The sequence below is a fragment of the Myotis brandtii genome, unplaced genomic scaffold (assembly GCF_000412655.1).
Source record: "Myotis brandtii unplaced genomic scaffold, ASM41265v1 scaffold526, whole genome shotgun sequence".
Taxonomy (NCBI): Eukaryota; Metazoa; Chordata; class Mammalia; order Chiroptera; family Vespertilionidae; genus Myotis; species Myotis brandtii.
This window is the reverse complement of record NW_005369920.1, coordinates 888,716-895,489: the sequence shown is the minus strand read 5'-3', so window position 1 is coordinate 895,489 and position 6,774 is coordinate 888,716.

The window sequence follows — 6,774 nt, the reverse complement described above, 5'->3', positions numbered from 1 at the left end:
ATATAAAAAGAAAGAAACAATAAAGTCATTGCTTGGAAGCCATAATTGCATCACCTCAGTCTGATGCCATGGAGTCTAACAGCAATATAATTAATATAATCATGTTGATCACGGTGGTGATAATAAGGGAAAGATTTCTGGGAATATAAACTGTTGACATGCAACACAATATATAAATGGAAGAATAGCATCTAGACATAGATAATATGGAAAAAGAATTATTAGATAAAAATACATCATTTCTAGTGGAAAAGAGGCAAATTTAATTTGGAGACATCAGTTGCAAATTTAACATAATAAGATTCTCTGTTTATGCTACCTACAATAATTCAGTCTGAAGTATCTTTGACAAATTAGCAATGCATCTTTCTGGTTGCTTATTTGACTTGGAAAGAGAATTTGATATATGTTGGGTTTTAATATAAATGATCAAATGTTGATGTCTGCAACTTGTCTACAAGTTGTCTTCATCTGTTTAATTCCTCTCAAGTCTACCTCCATTCATCTTCCCCTCTGAGAGGTGAATAAAAGGGAAAAAAATAGGTCATGATAAAGAGGGCATTTTATTTTATTACTAGAGGCTCAGTGCATGAAATTCGTGCATGGGGGTGTCCCTCAGCCCAGTCTGCACCCTCTCCAATCTGGGACCCCTCTGGGGATAACCGGCAGTAGGACATCGCTCTCACAATCTGGGACTGCTGGCTCCCAACCACTCACCTGCCTGCCTGCCTGATTGTCCCTAACTGCTTCTCCCTGATCACCCCCTAACCACTCCCCTGCCAGCCTAATAGACACCTAACTGCTCCCCTGCCAGCCCAATCACCCCCAACTGCTCTCTCTTGCTGATCCAGTTGCCCCCAACTGCCCTCCCCTGCTGGCTCAGTCACTCCTAACTGTCCTCTCCTATTGGCCTGGTCTCCCCTAACTGCCCTCCCCTGCAGGCCTGGTCCCCCCAAACTGCCCTCCCTCTGCTGCAGGCCAAGTCACCCCCAACTGCCCTCCCCTGCCAACCTGGTCACCCCCAACTGCCCTCCTCTGCTGGCCTGATCACCCACAACTGCACTCCCCTGCCAGCCATCTTGTGGCAGCCATCTTGTGCCCACATGGGGTGGCCATCTTGTGTGAGGGTGTGATGATCAATTTGCATATTACCTCTTTATTATATAGGATAAATCAGCTTTGCAAAATCTTCCCGTTTTAGATAGACACCTTTTCTCCTGACAGTGGTTTTACAACTGATAAATAGTAAATAACAATGAAAATGCATATCAGTATTCATCTTCCTTTGATAAAGAACTGAAGACTCCTTGTTTACACCTAATCTGAGGATATTTAAGTCAAAATATTGGTGAATATTTGCACTTCTATAATTATTGTGAGCTTTATCTCCACTGAACTATATATTATTGTGTGTGAGGAGAAAAGAAATTACTTAATGGCAATTTCATTTGCCTTAATCTCTCATCTTTCTCTCAGGATAACATTCATTGCCTTTGACAGACTTAGCTAACACAGAAGAAAACAGAATTAAGTTTACGTGTCAATTCTTTGTAATAATCTTTTAATAAATGTCTGTAGGCATCTTATAGATGGTACAGAGCTACTTCTTTAGCAAACTAGGAAAATGGGAGTAAGGGATGGATTTTTTTTTTTACTTTCTTTTTAAAAAATCACTTTTAAATTACAGTTGATATACATTCTTATATTAGTTTCAGGTGGACACCCCAGTGACTAGACATTATGTAACTTAATAAGTGATTATCCAAATAAATATTATCTTTCTGACGCCATATATAGTTATTAGAACAGTAGTTCTCAACCTTCTGGCCCTTTAAATACAGTTCCTCATGTTGTGACCCAACCATAAAATTATTTTCATTGCTACTTCATAAATGTAATGTTGCTACTGTTATGAATCGTAATGTAAATATCTGATATGCAGGATGGTCTTAGGTGACCCCTGTGAAAGGGTCGTTCGACCGCCAAAGAGGTCATGACCCACAAGTTGAGAACCACTGTATTAGAATATTATTGACTATATTCCCTATGCTATACTTTACAACCCCAGGACTATTCTGTAACAACCAATTTGTACTTCACCTTTTAAAAAAATATTTATTGTTGAGAGTTTTACAGATTTCCCCATTGTCCCCCTTCACCCCATTCCCACCCCACCCGAGGCATTCACCACCCTATTGTCTGTGTCCATAGATAATGCATATATGCAAATAAGTTCTTTGGTTAATCTCTTCCTGCTCCCCCCTCTTCCCTCTGAGATTCATCAGTCTGTTCCATGTTTCCATGCCTCTGGTTCTATTTTATTCATCAGTTTATTTTGTTCATTAGATTTCATGTTGTTTTATTTTGATTTTTAGGTTCAATTGTTGATAGATATATATTTATCTCCATTCCCTTCTTCTTCTTCTCCTTCTTCTTCTTCTTCTTCTTCTTCTTCTTCTTCTTCTTCTTCTTCTTCTTCTTCTTCTTCTTCTTCTTCTTCTTCTTCTTCTTCTTCTTCTTCTTCTTCTTCTTCTTCTTCTTCTTCTTCTTCTTCTTCTTCTTCTTCTTCTTCTTCTTCTTCTTCTTCTTCTTCTTCTTCTTCTTCTTCTTCTTCTTCTTCTTCTTCTTCTTCTTCTTCTTCTTCTTCTTCTTCTTCTTCTTCTTCTTCTTCTTCTTCTTCTTCTTCTTCTTCTTCTTCTTCTTCTTCTTCTTCTTCTTCTTCTTCTTCTTCATTAAGACTCTGCAACATTTCATGTAATACTGGGTTGGTATTGATGAACCCCTTCAGCATTTTCTGGTCTGTGAAGCTCTTTATCTGATCGTCAATTTTAAATGATAGCTTTGCTGGGTAGAGTAATATTGCTTGTAGGTCCTTGCTATTCATCACTTTTGAATATTTCTTGCCACTTCCTTCTGGCCTGCAAAGATTTCTGTTGAGAAACCAGCTGACAGTCTTATGGGTTCTCCCTTGTTGGTAACTAACTGCTTTTCTCTTGTTGCTTTTAAGATTCTTTGTCTTTTGCCCCTGGCATTCTAATTATGATGTGTCCTGGTGTGGTCCTATTTGGGTTCCTGTTGTTTGGGTTCTCTGTGCTTCCTGGACTTATAAATCTATTTCTTTCACCAGGTAGGGGAAGTTTTCTGTCATTATTTCTTCAAGTAGGTTTTCAGTATCTTTCTCTCTCTCTTCTCCTTCTGGCACCCCCATAATGTGAATTTTGATACTCTTGAAGTTATCCCAGAGGCTCCTTACACTATCTTCATATTTTTGGATTCTTTTTGCTCTTCCGATTGGGTGCTTTTGGCTCCTCATATTCCAAAGTACTGATTTGATTCTCTACTCTTGATTCCCTATAAATTATACTTCATTTCAGTTAGTGCATCCTTAATTTATGACTGGTCCTTTTTCATGTCTTTGATGTCCTCATTAAAATCCTTGAAATTCTCATTAAGTTCCTTGAAGCTCTCATTAAGTTCCTTAAGCATCCTTGTAACTATTATTTTGAACTCTGTATCTAGTAGTTTGTTTGCTTCCATTTCATTTAGTTCTTTTTCTGGAGATTGCTTCTGTTCTTTCACTTGTGACATGTTTCTTTGTCTCTGCATTTTGGCTGCTTCCCTGTGTTTATTTCTATGGATTAGGCTGAGTTGCTATGTCTCCTGTAGGGCCCAGTGGCTCAGCCTCCCAAGTCATCTGAGCTGGGTACTCAAGGTGTGCCCCTGTATGGACTGTGTGTACTGTCCTGTTGTAGTTAGCCTTGATTGCTGTTGGAGTCACTGGGAAGGATTGACCCCCATTCCGTTGTTATCTTCTGAGTTTTATTTTCTGAGGTGATAATTAACATCTTGGATTAGTTTTCCATATAGACCATGACTCACTGAGCAGCTCTTAATTTTCACTCAAAAAATAATGAATGTATTGAAATTCATGATAGGAATTTGTGTTTTTCAACCAGCTTCTTCTTCTGTATTTTAAATCTAAGCCCAGATACTCAAAGCCAGAAACCCTTAGAATCAGTCATCCTTAACTCTGCTTTACTCTGTCCTCTGCATCCTACTCCCACTCCCAATTAATTGCTAAGTTCTGCTGTTTCAGCTCCTTAAATACTCCTGGAAGCTTCCCTCTCCCTTTTTTCGGGTCTACCCAATATCTTGGCACAGGCTTCCTCCACTCTCAGATGTAATATTGCCACAGTCTCTGAACTGTTCTTCCCGTGTTTGCTCTTGTATATTTACAATTAATACTCCAATGTTGCCACCAGTGTGATCTATCTTTAAAAAATACTCATGACACTTCCCAGTTTAAACATTTTGTGGACATAGAAATGTCCAAACCTGTAGAGATTTTTATGAGTTTACTTGAGCCAAACTGATGACATATGCTAGGGAGCAAGATCTAAAATGCTCTGGAGAATAACAGTTTTGCAGCTTCCTTTATGTGTTTGGAATTAAGGTGGGGAAATAAGGTACTAGTAGATTGGAGAAAGCAAGGTGAGGATTGTTACAAGATAGTTAGCAAGAGCATTTGCTCTCTTCAGGGTGGTTACAGCTTATTTCAAAGGTGTGTTAACTTAGATGCACAGAATCAATGGACAGGGATTACTTAAGACATAGATAAACTTTTTACTAAAGAAGTTATATGCCTGGGTGTGGCTACTCACCATGACCTTCCCAGTTAGAAATTTATGATCAGATCACCCTGTAAGATTACTTTCCATATAATCATTTTTTTCTTCATCCACAATACTAAAGGACTTTTCATTATTTACAGCAAAAGGAATAATAGCCATTGTTTATAGGCATTAGGCAGACAATAGAAATGAGTGAAGCTGGCCCTAGGAGGAGAATGTTGCAAACTGGAGAGTCCACAGCTTATCTAAAGAAGGCAGTTACCACTCAGCTCCAGCCCATTATTGTCATGTAGAATTATGAGTCACTTTTGCCTGATCTCCTTTAATTTTCTCCTCAAAAGAAATTAGAAATCCAGAATTTTATGTTAAATCTTATTTGTAAATGTTGGCAACTAATTCATTTTCTTAATTCTTTGTGGGCAAGGAAAACAAAATAGGTCTGCAGGCTACTGGGATCATGCTTCACCACTGTGTAGCTTCTGTCCTCTAGGATAAAGTGAGTCCCTTAATGTGTTATATGAAGTCCTCTATGAGTTCTTTTAGGCCTATATCTTGAGTCTCATTTCTCATAGCTCCTGTCATTTCTACCTTTGAAAATTGCTCTCAAAATCCTTCTATTTCTCTTTGTCCCTAGTGTCACTCCCCTATTTCAGGTCTTAATAATATCTCACCTGGATTATTGCAATAGCCTCTTAACTGGTCTCTTTCCTTGTTCTAAACCATTTTTCAAGCTGTGATCTTTAGAAATGTAACAGAGTGATTTATTGAGAATTTCATGTGGCAGGGTGACCTATTGAGAAATTACCTATTGCTTTGTTTTCTTCTTTGGCAAGTCATCAAGAAGAGATGAAAAGAATTTTTCCATTTCCCAGGAGAAGCATCTAGGGCTGTGTGTTCTGAAGAGAGATGTAATAGAGTGGCTCTCAGCAGAATATCTCCCATGGCCTGGCTAGGGAGTTGGACTGGGGAGCTCCACATGACTCCAGGAAACGCTTACCTCAGAGTACAACTGATGGCTGGTGGGGAACCAGAGCCTGCAGAGTGGAGAGTTGGACATCTTTGAACTCCATTAGGCTGGCAATTGTTTTGTAATCATCGCTTTCTGAACCTAGATTTGAGTATGGTGCCTAGTATTTGATATCTACTCAGTAAATATTGTTGCACTTCATGTGGGATTGAGCCAAAACATTGCATGGCTATTTTGGAAGCTATGGAACTTCTTTTTAGAAATTTTAGCATAGTTTTAAAACATTTTTGGACTAGATTTCCAAAATCATCTATAGACAAAGTTACAAATCCCTGTAAAAAAGCAGGGGCATGTACTTATTGGTGACAAATAGTTTTCCTATGTGCAAGAGGGATAAAACCTAAAGAGAGACCAAACTGGCCATATAAAAAGTAATCATACACTTTGTGCAAAGTAACAAGGACTGAAGAACAAGTATTGCTTAAAAGAAATAATCAAATTTACTTTTCCTTAGAAGATGTTTCAGTTCTATCTCTGTAAATTAAGTACAAGTTTCCTTAGAACTCTGGAATGAAACATTGTAACTCAAAAACATGTACTTTGCTTCTGTCAAGTTTCAGTCCTACCTTTCAAGTAGGTCTTTGTATTTGCCTATAAATTGAAATAAAATTTTTTGCTAAAGATCAAATAAAAGGATAACTTTTTAGAGAATGGGCAAATGGCTTCATTTCACATGCTAACTCTGGAAAGAGAGCCTTATACTTGGTCATTTTATACCTAATATCTAAATAAATGAATAGCAGCTCTTACAAGGGATACTAGGTTTAGAAGGATTTTGAGGTTAAGTCCACATTCAGTGGGAAAAATTCCATGATCATAGTAGAATGTTGGCCATAGGCATGGGGCCTGGATTGGCTGATGGCACTTGGGCCACAAATTCCCATTAGCCACGTATTTAACATGGGTTACATATCTCCTTTGGGCCCCATATCCTCAAGGACCCCATATCCCCCTTGGCTGCATCTCTTCCATGTGCTACATATATTCTCAATATTATCTTGATTAAGGATTCACACTTCTTCAGTTTATTTCCTTCAAAATGCCTGGGAAGAAGTTATCATTTTATTTATTTGTTTATTTAATTTTATTTTTAAAACATATTTTTATTGATTTCAG